This window comes from Camponotus vicinus, unplaced genomic scaffold, assembly GCF_025532165.1.
Source record: "Camponotus vicinus isolate PSW18456_S1 unplaced genomic scaffold, iyCamVici1.0 SCAF_4, whole genome shotgun sequence".
Taxonomy (NCBI): domain Eukaryota; kingdom Metazoa; phylum Arthropoda; class Insecta; order Hymenoptera; family Formicidae; genus Camponotus; species Camponotus vicinus.
In genome coordinates, this window is record NW_028141976.1 from 7,435,533 (window position 1) to 7,457,379 (window position 21,847).

Sequence of the window (21,847 nt, forward strand, 5' to 3'; positions counted from 1 at the left end):
TTAGAGAATAGAAGATGATTGGAAAAATATACAAATAGAAAACATGCAAAGCATATGCAGTATTTAAAATTCAGTCAATAGTTTTTATTTTCATAGTCAAACATTCTTATTAGTGCTAATTACGAGAAGTTCGCCATTTAATCTTCACGTTTGTTTTCATTTTTACATCTATTGCAATGCCATTTCTTAAATAAAATCTAAAATTGGATATAATTATATGGAATATAAAAATTAGATCATTTATAAATCTTACAATTTTCACGATTTATTTAAAAAAATATCGCAAAACTTATATAAAATAAAATAGCAATGAAAATGAATTTTTCATAAATGAAATAATAATCAATTTTTCATAAATGAAATGAATAATCAATGATATTCTTATCTCTTACACACACACACAAACACACACTCTCTCTCTCTATTTCTGTCTTAACTGTTGTACATTTTACGAGACAAAGTTTCGTATAAAGAGCTCGCTCATTCAGACTGGTGGGCGATTCTCGACCGGACGTTATCCACGTGAGATCATCCACGCTTTATAGCGCTACGTGAATTTTACTTCCGTCCTATGATGTTTGTGGTCGTTGCTTATAGTCATCGTATCGGACCGACCGCCGTCATTTGCCTGTCACATGGAGATGCGAAAGTAAGCGAAAGCTATATTTCCCTCCTCTTTACGCTTTACGCACATTATGGATAACGCGTGCGTACATAAACCGATGAAAAGATTGCATACGACCGATGCATATTTCATGCGTATAATACTCCCACGCGCGTGCTTTATTTATATCATGCTCTACATTGCAAGTAATTATTGATTCTCACTCTTTCCCTCCTCCTTCCTATCGCTCTCTCTTTCCAGATGCACGATATGCTTGGCCTCGACATGTACAGGATACGAAGGTAAACGAACTTTATGTCGCACGCAAACGCAATTGCTTACCCCTTTGTTTATATCCCATATTATTAAAGTGTCATCCGGATACTTGCCTACAGTGACGCACCTTATTTTGCGAGTGTTTATACGCATGTGGATTGCCAGTCAAAGATCCAACTAGATAATTCTCTATGTCTCTTTAATTTATGAAAATGTAAATTAACGTTAAATTTGTTAGGTTGCTCCGTGTGAATATTTTATTCGAGAATTTTTTAATATTCGCAAATTATTTGCACAAACAATAATTGACATTTAAGTGTTAAGAATTATATATATTTGCGAACGCTCTTTCAGCTTCTTTATTTGCTATTATGCAGAATTCTGCATTTTCTCTGTAATATTAATTTATGGAAATATAAATTAACATTAAGCTCGCTCTTTGAATATGTCCTTGTTCAAAATTTTTTAATATTCGCAAATTATTTCTAGAAACAAAATATTCACCTGTGTAAGAATTATATATAACATTTGCGAAAGCTCTTTTAGCTTCCCTTTTCATTGCCATAAAGAATTTTGCATTTTCTCTTTAATATTAATTTACGGAAACATTAAGTTTGCCCTTTGAACATCTCCTTGTTTAAAATTTTTAATATTTGCAAATTATTTGCAGAAATAATACTTGCGAATATTTTTTCAACTTTTTACTACTGCAAAGAATTTTGCACTGTCATCTTTATTTAATTTAAACCGCAACTGTAGCAAATAAACTCAGCAATATTTCGAGCTCTTGTCTGTCTCTCCTGTTAGTATCATCTATGCAAAATATATAAGACTGTTATAATTTTATACGCGTGGGTAAAAGAATAATAATATATTTATTTCTCGATTTTCATTAAAATACATTTTGCAGCGCAGAGCCGAGATCCGACATTATCAGGCAGCAAGTGTGCAGGAGTCGATATTACGCGACGGGGAATCCTCATGATCGTGAAATATATACGAATATCCGGAGACTCTCTCTCCCGACGAGTGCTTCCGGTTCCCGCGCTTTTGTGGTATGAAGCCACAAAATCGCATAGTCAACGTGATCCTGAACGTCCGAGGAATCTGCAACGGTTGGAGCGCGAACGGTACGACCTACCACGGATCACTTCGTACCAATTTGGACTACGATGCTGCCGCGGGATCGTAGCCGCGAGCGAAAGCCCGGAACGGGACCCTTGAAATTCTAGGCTTCAAGATCCCGGGGCTACAAGCCCCGGGTCTTCAGAGAAGCCAAGAATTCGATAGTGGTTCGGAATCGCGGCTGTTCCGCATCCTTGACGTCTCAGTCCGAACGCGAAGATCCTTCTCGAAACGTTACGAGCGAATTTTTGGCGAACTGGTCCTTCAATTATGATTCTGTACGATTTCATCTTTCTAATTTCATCTTTCTAATCATCTTCTTATTTTCTATCAAATCGGCAAAGTGAGACGAGATGAAAAAAGTGGAAACAAATTAATTATTTATTGAGACTTAATAAAATTAATGATGCCATTATATAAACTCGTTCACGCGGTTTCTTCAATTCTTAAAATATGCTTCACGTTTCTTGTGAAGCTTAGAAAACTGCTGCAATCTGAGAGAGATGTCAATCTTCCTTTCGGTTCAATTTATTTGTAATTTGAACGATATGGTAAAAATTGCATGTGTAAAGAAAAATTCTTAAATATTTTCTCTTGGGAATAGTGAAAGCATAATTATTTATGAATTTATGCTTCCTTAATATCTTCTTTTTTACCAAATCAGCAAAGTAACACAAGATAAAAAAACATTAAAAAAATTAACTATTGATTAAAATTGACGATGTTGACAAAATTGATGATGTTATTATACATATAATTGATTAAAATTGACGATGTTGACAAAATTGATGATGTTATTATACATATAAAAATGGCATTTATTTTTCCAACTCTTAGAATACGTTTCATCTTATTCTCTCACGAAGTGATATTTAGAAAAACTATTGCAATATGAAAGAGATGTCATTTTTCCTTTCAGTTCACCTTACTCATAATTTGGACAACATGATAAAAGTTGCATGTATAAAGGAAAATTCTTAAACATCTTCTCCGGGAAATAGAAAATATGATTCTTAACGATTTTACTATCTTTTCTTATTTGCGATAAAATCAGTAAAAAATGAGAAAAAAATTAATTAATTGAAACTTAACAATATTGATAACATTATTATATAAAAATCGCATTTACCAATTCTTAGAATAGTTCATTTCGTTCTCTCATGTGGTTAGAAAACCGCAATCTGAAAGAAGTGTCATTCTTTCTCACAGTTCAATTTACTCATAATTTGGACGACATGGTAAAAATTGCATGTGTAAAGGAAAATTTTTAAACATTTTCTCTGGGGAAAGGGCAAGACTGGAAATCTTCTTGGCACACGTAGTCCTGGCGTGCTCTCGATTCGCGATGTGTTGCCCCTCGCGAGCCGACGAAGCGACGATGACGCGGCGTGCGACAAGGACACGGCAAGGCAAGGCAGTTGAGAGGAGAGGTAAGTCGAATACAATAGAAAATATTCGTCGCCTGTTATTGCCTCGCACGTACGCGCGACGTACGTGTCGGTACGTTCTTATTTACTTTATCGAGAGGGCGAATCGCGGCGGCGGCAGCGGCGCCTACGGTAGCACGATTTCCCCGAGTTCCTCTGTGCCCGGTTCGCCCGACTTTCCCCCTGTACGCCAATCCTTTTTCTTCTCGTTCGTCTCTTCGGGAACAGGCCGCCGGACGTGATCTCTCCGTGCATCGTCTCGTTAGTATGGCTGCTTATCTGCTTTTCTCGTCCCCGAGTGCGCAACGTGAATGCCGCGCGTTTCTCTCCATTGTCGTTGATTTCGGTCCACGTGTGCACACGGCAACGACAACGGGTCCGTCGTCGCTTCTCTCTAGCCTGCGAGACGTGCGTCGACTACCGTCGTGGGCTCTCCCCCGATTTCCCGGATGCGTTTCCTCGTTCTCCTCGGGGATGCTACCGCGTCGCGCGGCGTTTCTTTCGCGGGACTGAACGGGATCGAAAGACAACGGGGTTCGCTAATATAAATATCGCAGAATCAAAGCATTTTCCCGCTACGAAATACTTTTCTTTTCCGGATACATCCGGTCGCATTTCATATATTAGAATAAAAAGTATGAATCAAAATCAATTTTAAACAAATAAATATAAATAGAGAAAAAAATATTTTAAACAAAAATAATAAGATTTATTCTAGAAAAAATAATATGTAAAGAAAGTATGATGGTCTGCACGATACTCATCATATTCAAAAATAATATAATTTTCTAAAAAATGCATATCTTTTATTGAAAATATATTGTGTATACTGCATACATAGCGCTTTCTCTCTTTCTCTTTCTCTCACTCTCTTTATTGTATATTAACAAATAAAATTAATTTGTTTTATATATTATAATTTTAGAGAATTTATAAAAAGTAGTGAAATTTTTTGTTAAAAAATTTCGCTCGAAACCGCAAAGAACTTCACAAAATATACAACCAAATTCATATATTCATATTTGTATGCACAAATAAAAAATTTTATACATGAAGACAGGTTACAATATTAATCTAAGTACTGTTTAAATACTAATTGCCCTAAATAAGATAACTGGAATTAAATCTTTCTCAAGTACATCTGTCTAACAAATAAAGAGTGTAATGAATATTTTCAATAATGTGTTGCAATAATCTAATTCGAAACACATATTTTTGTTCTATTTTAATGATTTTCAAGTAATAAAGTGATTCCACTCTTTAAAAAAATTGCTTTACAGTTTTAACAAAGAGACTTATTCAATTCAAATATTACATTAGGTGCAAATGTTAGAAACAGCTAATTTATAAATTACTACTTATTTGAAGAAATTAAATTTTTATTAATAAGGTAAAATGTTAAATTGATGCTTTGGGTAAACATTAGAACGATTACGATTCAAAGCATGTTTGTATATATGTATATCTTATTAAAATGATTCGAAAACATATTTATTTCTATGTACATCTTATATGATTTTTGAAATGATTCTTTCGATAAAAAATATTTATATAGAACAACCGTTATAAATTATACATGATATATTATTTAAGATATTTTTTTTTTAAATTTCCTTTGAAAAGTAGAGTTGTTCTATAGTAAATATTATAAAAGAATATTAGAAACTGCTAATCTATCAAGTATTTTTAATTTAAAAAATCAATGCGAATGATAAGATAAATATATACAGAGAAACAAGATAAATCGAACACTATATTATATTAAAATATTGTTTAGGAAAGTTATTTTGCAAACGATACATTATCAAAATTATTTAAAAATGTTATTATATTAATGAGAATGTATTAAAGTTTTATTACTTGTAATATGATTAATTATAAATTAATAAAATACAATCCATTACATAATAATACAAATGTTTTTATTTGGAAAAATAATATCTAGACTTACAGATCTAGATATACACATTATTATTATATGTAACGTTTTAAGGTCATTTCTGTAAAAAAAAATAACTAGTAGAAAAATTTTTATAAAAATTATACGAGATATAATATTTAAGATATGTATATATATACAAAATATTAAATACAAATTTAAGTATAATATAAATTTATCATTTTCTACACATATTTATATAAATATAAATTGTATAATATAAATATAAATATAAATATAAATTGTATATTAATATAAATCTAAATATTGTATATTAATATATTATATATATACAGGGTGATTCATTTTAATCTTAACAGGCAAATATTTTGAAAAATATGCGATACGAAAAAATGTTTCAAACAAAAGTTATATGGTTTTAAAGGAGACATAAGATGGTGTCATTAATTTGACCTTAAATAGTTACTTGAAGGTCACGTGAAGGTCACCCTCAATTTTTTAAATGGAATCGCCTATTTTTTATTACATATTCTTGTAGCTTATCTTGAGAGCTTTCCAAAACACTATAATTAAGTTAGTTTCATTAAGTACTTTCCGAGTTATGAGGCTTGAAATCATTTCTTAATTTTACATAAACCGTAAAATATCTTGTAAAATATTCATTTTTCGATTATCTTACCTGAATATTTTATGTACAAAATAATGAGAGGAATCAACTGGTGTAAAGAAAACACATAGTTATTTTTAAGAAAAAATATATAATTTGCAATTAATTACATATTTTTTCTTCAAAACAACTATGTGTTTTCTTTACACCAGTTGATTCCTCTCATTATTTTGTACGTAAAAGTATTAAGGTAAGATAATCGAAAAATGAATATTTTACAAGATATTTTACGGTTTATGTAAAATTAAGAAATTATTTCAAGCCTCATAACTCAAAAAGTACTTACCGAAAAGGTACTTAATTATAGTGTTTTGGAAAGCTCTCGAGATAAGCTACAAGAATATGCAATGACAAATAGTAGGTTCCATTTAAGAAATTGAAGGTGACCTTCATGTGACTTTCAAATAACTCTTCAAGGTCAAACCAATGATACCATCTTATGGCCCCCTTGAAACCAAACAACTTTTGTCGGAAACATTTTTCTCTCCCGGGCTTGGTTTTCGAGTTATTCTCCATTAAAGGTTAAAATGGTCCACCCTGTATATATATATATATATATATATATATATATATATATATATATATATATATTAATATTTATTGTATATTAATATTAATATAAATTGTATAATATTAATTTATTATTTCTTACACATATTTATATAAATATAAATTTTAGATATGTGTAAAAAATGATAGATGTTGAGATAAAAGAAAGTTTTAAATATGCGACTATGCATACTTAAGAAATACATATGTACAAATTACAAGTTACAGAAGAAACTCGATATACATATATATGCTCTTATTCATACAAGTTACTGTTACAATACAATATAATCACATACACAATTCGTAAGATTATATTATATTACGTCTATCTTTACTCTATCTTTACTTATCAAAATTTTATTTTCTCCAATATTGTTTAGTATTGTTGATATTGTCAAAGTTAAAATGTAGAAATCCGCGCTGATAATGCCTAGTAGAACATTCTGACGTGTGTTTTTGAATTTGCATCGTTGTCGTTCAGGTCAAAGCTGGAATTTAAAATTGCTCGATTAAACTTATATTTATATTTATGTACAATTTGTTAAGATAATCAAGAATAGTATAATTAGCACTATCTTATTTGATTAAAAACGTATCGATTATTTAATTAAAGTTTCACTCTCTCTTTCTCTCTATTTATCAGAACTCTCATTATCCAAATACTTGAAAACTTGAGTACGCAGATCCGCGTACTATATTCAAAGATTTCTTATCCAATTATTTAAATGTATAAATTTTTGCAAATCATTGATCTATATTTGGATTATAAAGAGACGAGTGATAAATTTTTTCTGTCGTATTTAGATTTAAATAGCGTTAATTCTACGAGAGTGACTCGGATACATTTATAAAACAGAATGTAGAAAAACTTATTTATAATGTACTTATTACATTTATAAAATACAAATATGCTATACATTTAATTGTAAGTGGAATACTTATGGTAAAAAGTGCTAAATACTTAAATTTTATATGATCATTATATACACACATATATGTGAAAGCGACTCAATGATGGTTAATAAATAAAATAAAAAGTTAATAAAAAAATAAAACTTACCAACTGAAGAATATGTATATACGTGATTTAATTGTCGGAGGTCTGACTATATGAATATTGAAGAAATGTAACAATATCGCTGAAATTCATTTGAGCTAAATTTTATTTTGTAATTTCGACATTTTATAAATTTATATTATTTTCTACGTCCGTGCCCGTTCAAATACGGAAATTCATTAATATATCTATTAACATAATGGGCTTCGAATAAATGATATTCTATTTGTTGTAAAGCAAGTCTTGGCACAGGATATATAATTCCACAAATCGAGCACTTTACATTAGCATTTTTTGTTATGTAAAAAATTGTCCATATCCAATCACATCCTTCTTCTCGGCGCAATTGATTTTCATAGATTATCTGATTATGGTCCTCATTGTGTTCATTGATTATATGTTCTCTGAAATGTGTTATTATTCCAAATATTCGATACTTCATATTACAAATGCAACATCTTGCGCGTACGTTTTCTAATTGAAAATACTTCATTATCCAGTCAGATTCTCCTAAAATTCTTCTCACACGTTCCCTTGAACGTTCCATGATGATCACTTTGTATTACAGATTGTGCGTTATGAAATATAAGAGAAGAACTGTTTCTTTGTTCGGAAAGTATTCTTACAAAATAGATTTGTGTGTGTGTATGTGTGTGTAAATGATGTAAATATACACAATTTAGATCTATCCAACGTCTCACATTGCTTTATTCCGCTTCTCAATATTTGAAAATGACAGTTTGAAATTGACACTAGAAATATGTGTATAAAATAATTTCTATCTACAAATATGAGATATAATGACAAACAATTAAATTTAGGTATCGAATGTGTCTTCTGACCAACAATTAAATATATATGTATCAAATGAATATACATTACGAGTTTTTATTTTATATTATTTGTTTTATTTCAATAATACAAATAATTTATAAATAATAAAAATAATATCAATAATACAAATAATGTTTTATAAATATTTTATTGTTAACATTTTATATTATATATATTCTAAGTATTTTGTTCAAATCGGTTTCTTCCAATTTTAATGCCAGTAACTGTCGCTTTTTCCTTTCCTCATCTTAATCATCTAACAATTTGCTCAAGACATATGATGTTCTTTTTAGGAAAAATTATTATTTTGCGAACGATACATTATCAAAATTATTTAAAAATGTTATTATATTAATGAGAATGTATTAAATTTTTATTACTTGTAATATGATTAATTATAAATTAATAAAATACAATCCATTACATGATAATACAAATGTTTTTACTTGGAAAAATAATAATATCTAGATACACATTATTATTATATGTAACATTTTAAGGTCATTTCTGTAAAAAAAATAAGCTGTAGAAAAATTTTTATAAAAATTATACGAGATATAATATTTAAGATATGTATATATATATACAAAATATTAAATATAAATTTAAGTATGATATAAATTTATCATTTTCTACATATATTTATATAAATATAAATATTGCATATTAATGTATTTTATATATATATATATATATATATATATATATATTAATGTTAATATAAATATAAATTGTATAATATTAATTTATTATTTTTTACACATATTTGTATAAATATAAATTTTAGATATGTGTAAAAAATGATAGATGTTGAGATAAAAGAAAGTTTTAAATATACGACTATGTTTACTTAAGATATACAATGTACAAATTACAAGTTACAGGAGAAACTCGATATATATATGCTCTTATTCATACAAGTTACTGTTTCAATATAATATAATCACATACACAATTCGTAAGATTATATTATATTACGTCTATCTTTACTCTATCTTTACTTATCAAAATTTTATTTTCTCCAATATTGTTTAGTATTGTTGATATTGTCAAAGTTAAAATGTAGAAATCCGCGCTGATGATGCCTGGTAGAACATTCTGACGTGTGTTTTTGAATTTGCATCGTTGTCGTTCAGGTCAAAGCTGGAATTTAAAATTGCTCGATTAAATTTATATTTATATTTATGTACAATTTGTTAAGATAATCAAGAATAGTATAATTAGCACTATCTTATTTGATTAAAAACGTATCGATTATTCAATTAAAGTTTCACTCTCTCTTTCTCTCATTTATATTATCAGAACTCTCATTATCCAAATACTTGAAAACTTGAGTACGCAGATCCGCATACTATATTCAAAGATTTCTTATCCAATTATTTAAATGTATAAATTTTTGCAAATTATTGATGTATATTTGGATCATAAATAAACGAGGGATAAACTTTTGTTGTATTTAGATTTAAATAGCGTTAATTCTACGAGAGTGACTCGGATACATTTATAAAACAGAATTTAGACAAACTTATTTATAATGTATTTATTACATTTATAAAATACAAATATGCTATACATTTAATTGTAAGTGGAATACTTATGGTAAAGAAAGTGCTAAATACTTAAATTTTATATGATCATTATATACACACATACATATATGTGCAAGCAACTCAAAGATGGTTAATAAACAAAATAAAAAGTTAATAAAAAAATAAAACTTATCAACTCAAGAATATGTATATACATGATTTAATTGTCGGAGGTCTGACTATATGAATATTGAAGAAATGTAACAATATCTCTGAAATTCATTTGAGCCAAATTTTATTTTGTAATTTCGACATTTTATAAATTTATATTATATTCTACATCCGTGCGTTCAAATACGGAAATTCATTAATATATCTATTAACATAATGGGCTTCGAATAAATGATATTCTATTTGTTGTAAAGCAAGTCTTGGCACAGGATATATAATTCCACAAATCGAGCACTTTACATTAGCATTTTTTGTTATGTAAAAAATTGTCCATATCCAATCACATCCTTCTTCTCGGCGCAATTGATTTACATAGATTATCTGATTATGGGCCTCATTGTGTTCATTGATTATATGTTCTCTGAAATGTGTTATTGTTCCAAATATTCGATACTTCATATTACAAATGCAACATCTTGCGCGTACGTTTTCTAATTTAATATACTTCGTTATCCAGTCAGATTCTTCTAAAATTCTTCTCAAACATTCCCTGCAACGTTCCATGATGATCACTTTGTATTATAGATTGTGCGTTATGAAATATAAGAGAAGAACTGTTTCTCTGTTCGGAAAGTATTCTTACAAAATAGATTTGTGTGTGTGTATGTGTGTGTAAATGATGTAAATATACACAATTTAGATCTATCCAACGTCTCACATTGCTTTATTCCGCTTCTCAATATTTGAAAATGACAGTTTGAAATTGACACTAGAAATATGTGTATAAAATAATTTCTATCTACAAATATGAAATATAATGACAAACAATTAAATTTAGGTATCGAATGTGTCTTCTGACCAACAATTAAATATATATGTATCAAATGAATATACATTACGAGTTTTTATTTTATATTATTTGTTTTATTTCAATAATACAAATAATTTATAAATAATAAAAACAATATCAATAATACAAATAATATTTTATAAATATTTTACTGTTAACATTTTATATTATATATATTCTAAGTATTTTGTTCCAATCGATTTCTTCCAATTTTAATGACAGTAATTGTCGGTTTTTCCTTTCCTCATCTTAATAACAATTTGCTCAAGATATATGATGTACTTTTTCTCATTTCTGTTCTTTTTTTAATTTCTTAAAGTTCATTTCATGCGTTCAAAATACATCATATGTTCATTGCATTTAAAAATAATAAAATCTAAAAAAAATAATAAATTCTTAGAATATACAACAAAATATTCAAACTTTTATATACACAAATTAAAAGTCTGAAAAGTGAAAACTATTAAAATACCAGGATTATAAATAAAGCATTAAATATTTTAAGTAAATATTGAAATAGTTAATAATTCGGAATATATATTTGTTTCTCTCTTCTTTAATTTTTTTAAAAATAGTAATTTGTCTTTCTAGGTATTGTGTATAATTTTAACAAAAAAGGAGTTATTAAATTTTAAATGTTATAATAAATTCAAATGTCAAAAATTGCTAATTCACATATTAAAAGCTGCTAATTGATAGAAATCTTAAAATTTAAAAATCAGTCGGTTTGATCAGTGTGAATAATGAAATAAAGGGGATAATATAAAGAGGAACAAATTAATTAAATGCAAAAGATGGAATAAATTAGACAAACATTATATTAAATTCTTATTTTGAAACAATTATAATTTTCAAATGTGCAAATGTTGCAAATGACATATCAATACGCTTATTTAAAAATATCATTTTATTAAGAATAATGAATTAATTTATATTAATAATATTCTTCTTACATTTAAAATGTGCATCGCATTATTATATATATATATATATATATATATATATATATATATATTATGTTTATATTAATAATATATATTAATAATATTATTCTTCTTACATTTAAAATGCGCATCGCATTATAATATATATATATATATATATATATATATATATTATTTGGAAAAATAACAATATTTTATATATTGTTATTAATAAATTTTGTAAAAATTATTTCTCTTTAGAATATATATAAGTGTAAATTATATAAAACATACATGTATATTATACAAAATATATACTTAAAAATAATAGGAATAATATTTTTAAATATGCGATGATGTTTAATTAATAAATAGTTTACAAATTATAAGTTTGCCAAAAAATTAACATAGCTATCTTCGTGATATTGTTTTACGTTATATATTACAAAAGTAGGCGAATAATCACTCGTCAAGGATACCAGATTTTACTTTTCAAATTGTTCAATTTGTTCGAGACAATTCGAGTTATTAGAATTAAAAATATTGTTACAGTTGATAGATGCTGGAGCATTCTTTTCAGTATTTATTTCAAAACTTGCGTCATTGTTGTTGAACTTAGCTGCTTGTAAACCTATTACATATAAAACCCATTTACATATAAAATGATTAGCAATAGACAAATTTAGAATAATTAATGTAGAAAATTCTCTTCAATTACGCGCGTTGTTCATTTAACAGATGAAAAAATTATTACTATTAAGATTCGTATGTTTCATATATTCGAGAATTCGAGAATACAGATACAAATATTTTTCGAATTAAAAAATTCTTGATTATTTAAATGTATAAAAATTAGTGATTAGATTATATTTTAATTGTAAATAGATACATTTGACAATATTTGAATATGACATTAGCTAAATAAGGTTGAGAGATTACTTATTAACGCTTTTAAAATACAAATATGTGTATATTTGATTTTTAAATATTTATAATATTTATGATAAACAAACGCTAAACACATACATATATGAATTTGACGTGCTTATTGAACACAAAAACGCATGCAAACATTTCTTTAAAAGAATAGTAATACCTACAAAATTTATCATTAATTTCTTTTATTCCTCGCTTATTTCAATTTCTCTAGGTACATCCAACAAATGGATAAAGATCAAGTGCAACATGAAATTGTAAGAATTACTTTCGTCGTATACATTGTTGCAAATGCGGCATTTTCTCTTCTGTGGACTTAATTCTGTGACGAATAATCTTACCCAGCTGCGGAGACGTTTCGCTTTCCTATTATTAATATAATGGTCAATCATTAAATGATTTCTTATAGATGTTAACTCAGGGATTGGCACATATATACTCTCTAAATTTCTTAGAGTGAAGCTTGCACTCGAAAAATTGAGTGACTCGTCAAATCACTCTAGTTAGAGTGATTTTTCACTCCTATGAGTGAAAAATCACTCTAACTAGAGTGATTTGACCAATCACTCAATTTTTCGAGTGCAAGCTTCACTCTAAGAAATTTAGAGAGTACGTTTACAAATACTGCAAATTGGAACTCCATTTTCTGATATGTAAAAGAATTTCCATAGCCAATTATCGTCTCTTGATATGATGTTATAAATCTCAGTATGTTGACTGATTACGTGATTTTTAAACGGTTCTATTGTTGTAAAAAGTTGATGTGATTCATTACAAATACTGCAGCTTGCTGTTCTGTTCTTTAATATACAATATTCCATTATCCAAAAACGATATATTTCCATCGTTGACACGATGTCAGCTTTGTATCATATATCGTGTGTTACTAAATGTAAGAGAAGAGCTATTTCTTATCAAGGAGTGTTTGTAAAAATTATATACAAAAACAAAGTCATGTAAAGATATATATCGTTTGGTTTGAAATATAGTTTAAATTTGTTTTTCTCTTTCTTGTTTTGAATCGCTTTTTTTCTTATTATTCGCAGTTTTAAATTCACAATTTAAAAAAAAAACATACAATACATGTATGCAGAACAAGATGGAAAATAAAATCGGCCTAGAAAATTAAAAATTAGCAGGGGGGAAAGAGGGATAATAATTAAATAAATTCTCGAATTGAGAATTATTTAAATTTGCTTGGTATCGTACCAAGAAAATTTGTGCCCTGTGCACACAAATAAGTTTCAACGAAAAACTTATTTTCTCGTTGAACTTACGCACTATCATCCGCGTTTAGCTCTTATGGCCTTTAAATTTAAGTTTATGTTTTAATACACAGAGCCTAATTTCTTATAGTTATTTAAAATTCACGCCGGCGGAAGATGGCGTTATTCTTCAATTTAATATATAATTGTAGGCGACCGAGAAGTATCGAGTTGAGGGGTCTGAATAGCTCAGTGGTAAGAGCAGTCGCCCGGCAAGCGAAAGACTCGGGTTCGATTCCCGATTCAGCGACTTTCGGCCCGATATTTTTCTCGCCTACAACATTACAGGGGGGAAAGAGGGATAATAATTAAATAAATTCTCGAATTGAGAATTATTTAAATTTGCTTGGTATCGTACCAAGAAAATTTGTGCCCTGTGCACACAAATAAGTTTCAACGAAAAACTTATTTTCTCGTTGAACTTACGCACTATCATCCGCGTTTAGCTCTTATGGCCTTTAAATTTAAGTTTATGTTTTAATACACAGAGCCTAATTTCTTATAGTTATTTAAAAATTAGCATTAGCTAGATTTTATTTTTTAGGATTTTATTCTTTAATTTGTTGTACGTTGTAAGAAAGAGAACACAAAATTTTTAATTTAATTTAAATTAAATTTTGCAATGTGTATATATGTAATTAATAACAAAACAATTAATGATGATAGTTTGAATCATGCAACTTAATTTTAATAATAATAAACATCTTCAAAATAATTGGACAAACAATCATCGTAATTATTTCAAGAGATTATCTGGTATTCATTGGAATAAATCAAGCAAGATCCTTTGTGATTGGAAATATTGCTGTTTTTTTCTCGCTAATGCGAATTCGTCAATACGTCCAGTATTGTAAACAAGTTCAAACGACACGACGCAGATGCCGAAAGACAAGAACTCTCAAGTGATACTTGAAGACTAGGAGAGAAACGTCTCTAACGTCGCCACGGAGACATTTGCATACTTGGGTATTCATGCAGGGGAAGCTTTCGTCGGCACATTACAGGATCCGGGATTGTTGCGCGTGAATACGCGACATTGTCTGGGAAGCGACTGCGAGAACGGCAAAGAGACATTGTGCGTTAATGCGAATAGATGGGCGTACATTCCGATATATATTTACGATCGCGGGAATTCGATTTGAATATATTATGAGATATTCCTTACGAGACTTTCGTAGAGATGTAAATAGGAAAAAAAAACTAAATGGTGTTTTTTACAAAATATTTCTTTTGTCGGAAAAACAAGTGTCATTTTATTTTTTTTAATGTTGTTTTTCGCACATGTATTTTTTTTAACATTCTTACTATCATAAACGAGTATATTAAGAGTGTAGTAAGACTCATACCGAGTTGCGATCCTCCATGCATTTGCAATTCATAAATTTAGGCATCTTATAAATTATATATAAATCCTTTTGTTTTTTTATTTTACCTTTTTAAGAGTTTTAATCAGATTTAATGAGATGCGATTAAAATGAAACTAAACACAACATAATTCGGATAATTTTCGGTTAGATGCACAATCAAAATTTTTGCACCTAGCTCTGAAACTTATTTAATCATGTCGCGTTTGATGTAACTTGCCGCAAAATTCTCATTAATTTTAATTCTCATTAAAGTTACATTTGAAATGAGTTAAAAATGTAAATTTTTTTACTATATCAACAAAAAATGTAAAGGCAAATAATATTACATTTAAAAAATAATAGAAAGATTAATTTTGTTTTTCTTTCTATGAAAAAAGAAACATCTTTCAATATCTTTTTCTCTATTAGAAAAAAATAATTTTTTTATTAGTTTATTATTAGTTTTTTTATTAGTTTTAAATAATTTTTTTATCTTTATTTGTGACGCATAATTAGAGAATTTTGTTTAATCTTTATGGGCAAAGTTGAACGTATTTTCGCGCTCGTTACATCGTGAATTTGACGTGGATAATTCGTACAAATTTCTAGCCTTCTAGCTGTAAGCTCGAGATTGTCGTTACTCGATTTCACATTCACGTATTAATCTAATCTCGAATCTATTTTCGAGATTCATCAAGAACCATCTCGTTTCTCAGTTACACCGAGAAATCGATTCGGGCGAATGAAATGAAACGGGGTATCCTCTCTTTTCTTTTCTCGCGCCGATCTCTTTACAGGATCGTCGTCGTCTCCGTGCCACCGAGCCGGATAATTGCTTCGATTATTTACAAGATTTCTCCCCGTGGCGGATTAAAGTGATACCGTCTCCTATGACGCGATACTCTTCCCCGCTTCTTTGAGAAATTTTCCCGTTTCCTTTTTCGCGCTACCCCCATACCTCCCCTCTCCTCCTCGCTCCTATAAAACCTAATCCGATCACGATGAAACGAGGTGTCCGTTCAAGTGTAATCCCGCGATAATGGATATTGCTATTCAAGGTATTTCTCGCATTGAATGACAAGTCTCGTCGCTGCTTTGCCAGTGGTTAAAAATCCCAGAGAGTGACGCGGTTGGTCGTTACACGTGGAAGGAAGAACGTTGTTTGGATTTAATCGAACGGCTCGATGAGAGAATAAATTCAACCCCCTCTAAAAAAAATATATAGAACAAATATATATATATACAATATGTTCGATATAAAAAGGATGATTTATATGAAGACAAGAGACATTTTATATAAATATATCATATCATCAGAACGTAGGCCAATTTCATGTGAGGACAATTTTTTTTCTTCAGCATCTTAAGATACTTTGCTCCCCACGAGACATTTGTTTCGTTTAATTTATTTATGCTTATCCTTAATATTCTCCATCAATTTCGGCCTTTTCTTTCTCTCTTCATAATCAAAAGGAAGGAAATTCCTTATCCAGCGGTAATAAATCGAATTCATGTGTAATTTCGTAGGCTCTAAATCTTTGGCCTCGAAATCGATGAGATTCGCACTTGATATTGAATTATGAATGCGTCAAGCGCGCGTGACGTGATGAGCCGGAGGTGTCAATGAAACGACAGTGTAGGAAAGGGAAAGGGGTGGAGGAGGGGGCTTGCATGAAGCGTGCCGCAACCGATCCCACATCGTAGGTATTATAAGTTCAGTCGAATCCTTCGTGGGAATGAGCGGCTTGCGCTCGCGAGACTCACCTTTGCATTACTGCCAGCTCGTCCCCCAAGTGTAATCTCTAAGCTCCTAAAAGGTATTTGCCCCTTTCAGCCCGACCGCCGTCGTTGCCGCTTCCTTACACACATACACACACACACATTCTCTCTTTTTCTCTCTCTCTCTCTCTCTCTCTCTTCCTTTCTCTCTCTGTTTGTCTGTACCTTCTCTTGCCCTTAACATATACTTCAAACTTGGAATTATCGTGCTGGTAGCTGTACGTGCGACAAAACACTCGTAGAAAAATGGTCTTCGAGAATCACTACATCGGATATATTACTCTGGTATTACACGGTTCAAGAAGAAATAATTTTCTTCAAATCCAAGAAAGAGAATAGTCAGTCCTCGCAAATATTTTTCAACGTAAATTTTTGTCATTTTAACTTTATTATAATTTATTATAATTTATATTATAATTTAATTATATTTTATTATGTTCATTTTTCTATTTTATTATACAATATGCAATGTGTGTTGAAAAAGAATTCTATTTCATGTAAAATTGGGTAAGTGTATTTCTAGAATTTTTAACTTCTAGGAAGATTTCCTACAAAGATTTAATAAAATTTTTGTGATTAAATGTTTATTAAAATAAATTGAAAACGGCGAATGTCAAAATTAAACAGATACTACCACTATGAAGTTTTGATTCTAATAGTTTAAATCTACCCAAATTAATAAGCAAATTGATGCATTTGATAAATAATTAATTATTTGATTTTCGTAATGTAACGTAAAAAGCGATTTAATAAATTCAATTATGGATTTCCTCGCAAACTTGTAAATTAATTAAATTATATTTAATTTTTTATTTGATCTGATGGGTTCTAGAATAAAGGGATCACTTCCTTAATGAAATAAAGACTCGCGAAAAAACGGTATTGCGTCTGTAAGGATAAAAAAAACGACGACGTTAGGAGCAGATACACTTTATTTTGACACTTTCTTCCCAAAGAGAGGAGGATAGATTGCTGTGGAATGCCTGGAGCTGTATCAGCTCAGGTGGACTCGGTATAGTGGATCTAATGCCTAGGATAGGAAGCATTTATCTTTATATGATATGTCCGATTCAACCGTATTCAAATGAGTTGAATCATTACTTTGTTCGTTTGTTTTGTCGTCGACCGGAAGTTCGGTTTATTGGATTCGTAGACGCTCGGCTATGCCAAATAGCGGTTTGATTAGCGCATTATTGGAAAATGTATGTTTTTTTGTTAAAAAGTAAGCCGGTTAAAAGTTTTGTTTTAAATATTTGACATATTTATGTGTTAATTTAACATATTATATTAATTAAACTCAAAAGTTAAATTATTAAAGGAACTGAAAAAATGTAAAAATAATACAATGTGCACCTATTTTTAATATTATACTATAGATATGTTTCAAATAATTAGTGACAGGATTTAAAATTCATAGAAATAAAGATTAAAAAAAACTATACATTATTGTTATTGGTTATCTTCTCGATCATCGAGACCCGACGTGATTTCGATGTATTTAGACTTGTCAGTTTAGATCTCGATTGAAATTATTATAGAAATGATAATTATTATCAATAATAATCTCATATTTTGATAAGCCAGAATAATAAAAAAATAGCGTTCATTGTATATTATTATAATGAAGAAAACATTTTTAATCAAGATCTGAATCTTAACATGGTATTATTTTGATATAATTCATATATTTTTATTTATTGTTATTATTTTCATATAGAGTCCGAGGTCTATTGGTAAAAATTTTTATAAGAGGAAATAAACAGATTTTTTTGTAGTATTTTAAGAAGAAAATTTTTATTTGAAAATTTTGAAGCTATATATACTTTCAAAAGAAAAAATATATTTGTAAAATGAAAGCAATTAAAGATTGTGTACTGTAGCCTCGATATTTTTACATTACAATGTTTCTTTTAAAAGATTTCACACAATCTGTCATTATAATATTATATTTCTATCAGTATTTCTGAAAGTAATAATATTAAAAACAACGAAATCTTTCGTATGAATTTTATCTAAATTACAATGTTTAGATTGTAATCTTGATTAAAAATGTTATATTTTCGATAGCAATATGCTATCAATGCTATTTTTTATTATTCTGGTTTATCAAAATTTTTTGACATTTCTAAAATGTTGAAGTAACATTTTTATATTGTTATTTTTAACATAAGCAACATGTTATATTAACTTCATTTTTTCATTAAATTACAAAATTTTCGAGAAAAAAATAATGTAAAATTTTACATATTTTAATAATAAATTTGAATTATTACGTCTATAAAATGTAAAACAAAGAATAATACTTTTTCATAGTTAATTTTATCATTAAATATATGTTGAATTTACATATTAAAATTTATTTCAAGTTATTATGAAGTTTGAATTTATTTTGTGTTAAAATATTAACATAGCATTAGTGCTATTTAATATCATTTAATATATCCATATTATATTAAATTAACATAAAAATTTGTGTGAATCTTTTGAAAAATTTTCCGTGAACTTGCAATGTATGTTAAATTTAACAAATTTTCCAAGAGTGCAGGTATTTTCGCGGATCGTAACAGCTGACATATACTGGAGAAAGACTAAAAGAGCGCCTAAAGATGCGCCTCTGGTGCCTTGCTGGTGTTCGTCGGGCAGCAGTTTTCTGGCGGTTTGAAAATAATATAAAATGTCATATATGTGTGATGCAGATAAATATATAATTGATTGTCGTTGTTATGCAAAAAAGAGAAAGCGATAATGCACGTGTATTTAATTCAACTCAAAATTACGATTATCATTTAAGAATTAACAAACAGTGGTTGGAAACATTAAATAGATTTCTAACTACATCAATATTTACAATAGCAGAAATCAAACACATACATTTTGCGACCTTTCTCTGTTATCAGTTTCTACGAACTGCTGACGGAAATTCTTCTCGTGTGTAGTGAAGGTAATCTGTGATACGGAGTGAATACCATGGAATCCAGAGAAATAACACAGAACTGGATGTGGCATTATAGTTCGTTTATAAATAATGATTACGTAAAATGTGATTTGTGTGATGCAATTTTTCGAACTGAAAAAAAAACGAATCATTTAACATCCCATATATTTAAGAAACATGAGGAATTTTATTATTTTATATTGGCGACCAAATATGGATCAAATATCAATTGGGAGCAATTTTATGAAATGAAAAATGGTCAGGCGATATGTCATATTTGTAAGAGAAATTTTCTTCGTTATAGAATAAATATGGATCTAGATTTAGAAATACATTTAAGCTACAGACATGGAATTACCAGGAGTAAAACATGTGCTCTTTATGACTGGTTGTGCTTATATTTTAACATGTCTCTTGATGAAAGATGTATGTATTATATTGAGGCGCGCTGCAATATTTGTAGTGACGTATTGGAAGTAAGCAATTCTTACATTTTAATGAAACATTTGTGTGACGAGCATCAGATAAACCCGCCTTCAATTCTTACGCCACATAATTAAGAACACATTAGGTAAATTTTTGTAAATATATAATTTACTCTTTTGTAAATATAAAATCAAGTTAGTATAACTAATATTATATTCGGACAATTTAAATTTATCTATTTGTAATTCGAATATAAGCAGTAACTTGTGAAAAATGGAAGTATAAAAATAAATAAACAATTAAATATTCGGATGCTGTTAATATTAAAAATAAGTTTTCGAATTCTTTCGAATTATAAGATTTTAATAGTAACACATTTAATCAATAATGTGTGTTGAAGAAAAAATTCATTGTTGTATTAAAAATTAAATACTAAATCAATTAATATATATATATATATATATATATATATATATATAACTTCTAAATAATTTAATATTTGTTATAATATTTTATTTATTTTAATAATTCCGTTTTATTTAAATTGTAGGTTATCAACGTATTCAAGTTGAACACATAATAATTCGACAAATTCAAGTAGACACGTAATAACAGTGGGACAGATCAGAAAACATTTTAAAAACAATGCTATATCAAGCAGCTAAAGTCAGCAACATTGATTCTAATTAACGGCAAACAAGTAAAGAAGTTAAAGCTCTTAATAAATATTTACTCTCAATAAATATTTATTCGCCGATAATGAAATAGTATTATTAAATAAATACATAATATATCTATTATATTATATTAAAAACATTCGAGATATTCAATTTTTATTTAACTAACACTATATTTCCACAAAATAATTCAAATTTGCCGTTTATTTATAATTCAAATACGATCACTTGTTTGTAATAATGCAGATAATCGGATAAAAATCATTGGATCTAGAAAATATTTGTACTAGTACAATATTAAATTTTCTAAATTCAGAATAAATTCATTTATTATAGTTTTGATCTCTTTAATAATTGTAAAATCACATAATTGAACAAATTTTATAATATTGATTATTCCATATCTTTATTACTTTCAATTTTTTGTATAAATGCCATTTTCTGCGAGAGGAAATTTAAGAAAAATCGCGCAAATTTTAAAATACATATTGAAGACAATAATACATAAAAAGGCACTAGTAGCGGAAAATATCTGTTACAATTTTAACGATTACGATTTTAGCGATAC

The 21,847-nt window shown here is 28.4% G+C and overlaps 2 long non-coding RNA genes across 2 annotated transcripts; both read right to left on the bottom strand.

Annotated features, from left to right (window-relative positions):
* Positions 1 to 9,307: 9,307 nt before the first annotated feature.
* On the bottom strand, positions 9,308 to 10,707 carry LOC145969603 (uncharacterized). Its single transcript, XR_014438198.1, has 3 exons — positions 10,629 to 10,707; positions 10,443 to 10,563; positions 9,308 to 9,585 (listed from the first exon to the last, which is right to left on the bottom strand). It is a non-coding gene; the product is annotated as an uncharacterized LOC145969603 (long non-coding RNA).
* A 1,568-nt stretch (positions 10,708 to 12,275) lies between these two features.
* LOC145969642 (uncharacterized) lies at positions 12,276 to 13,657 on the bottom strand. Its single transcript, XR_014438211.1, has 3 exons — positions 13,465 to 13,657; positions 13,016 to 13,217; positions 12,276 to 12,546 (listed from the first exon to the last, which is right to left on the bottom strand). It is a non-coding gene; the product is annotated as an uncharacterized LOC145969642 (long non-coding RNA).
* Between the last annotated feature and the right edge of the window lie 8,190 nt (positions 13,658 to 21,847).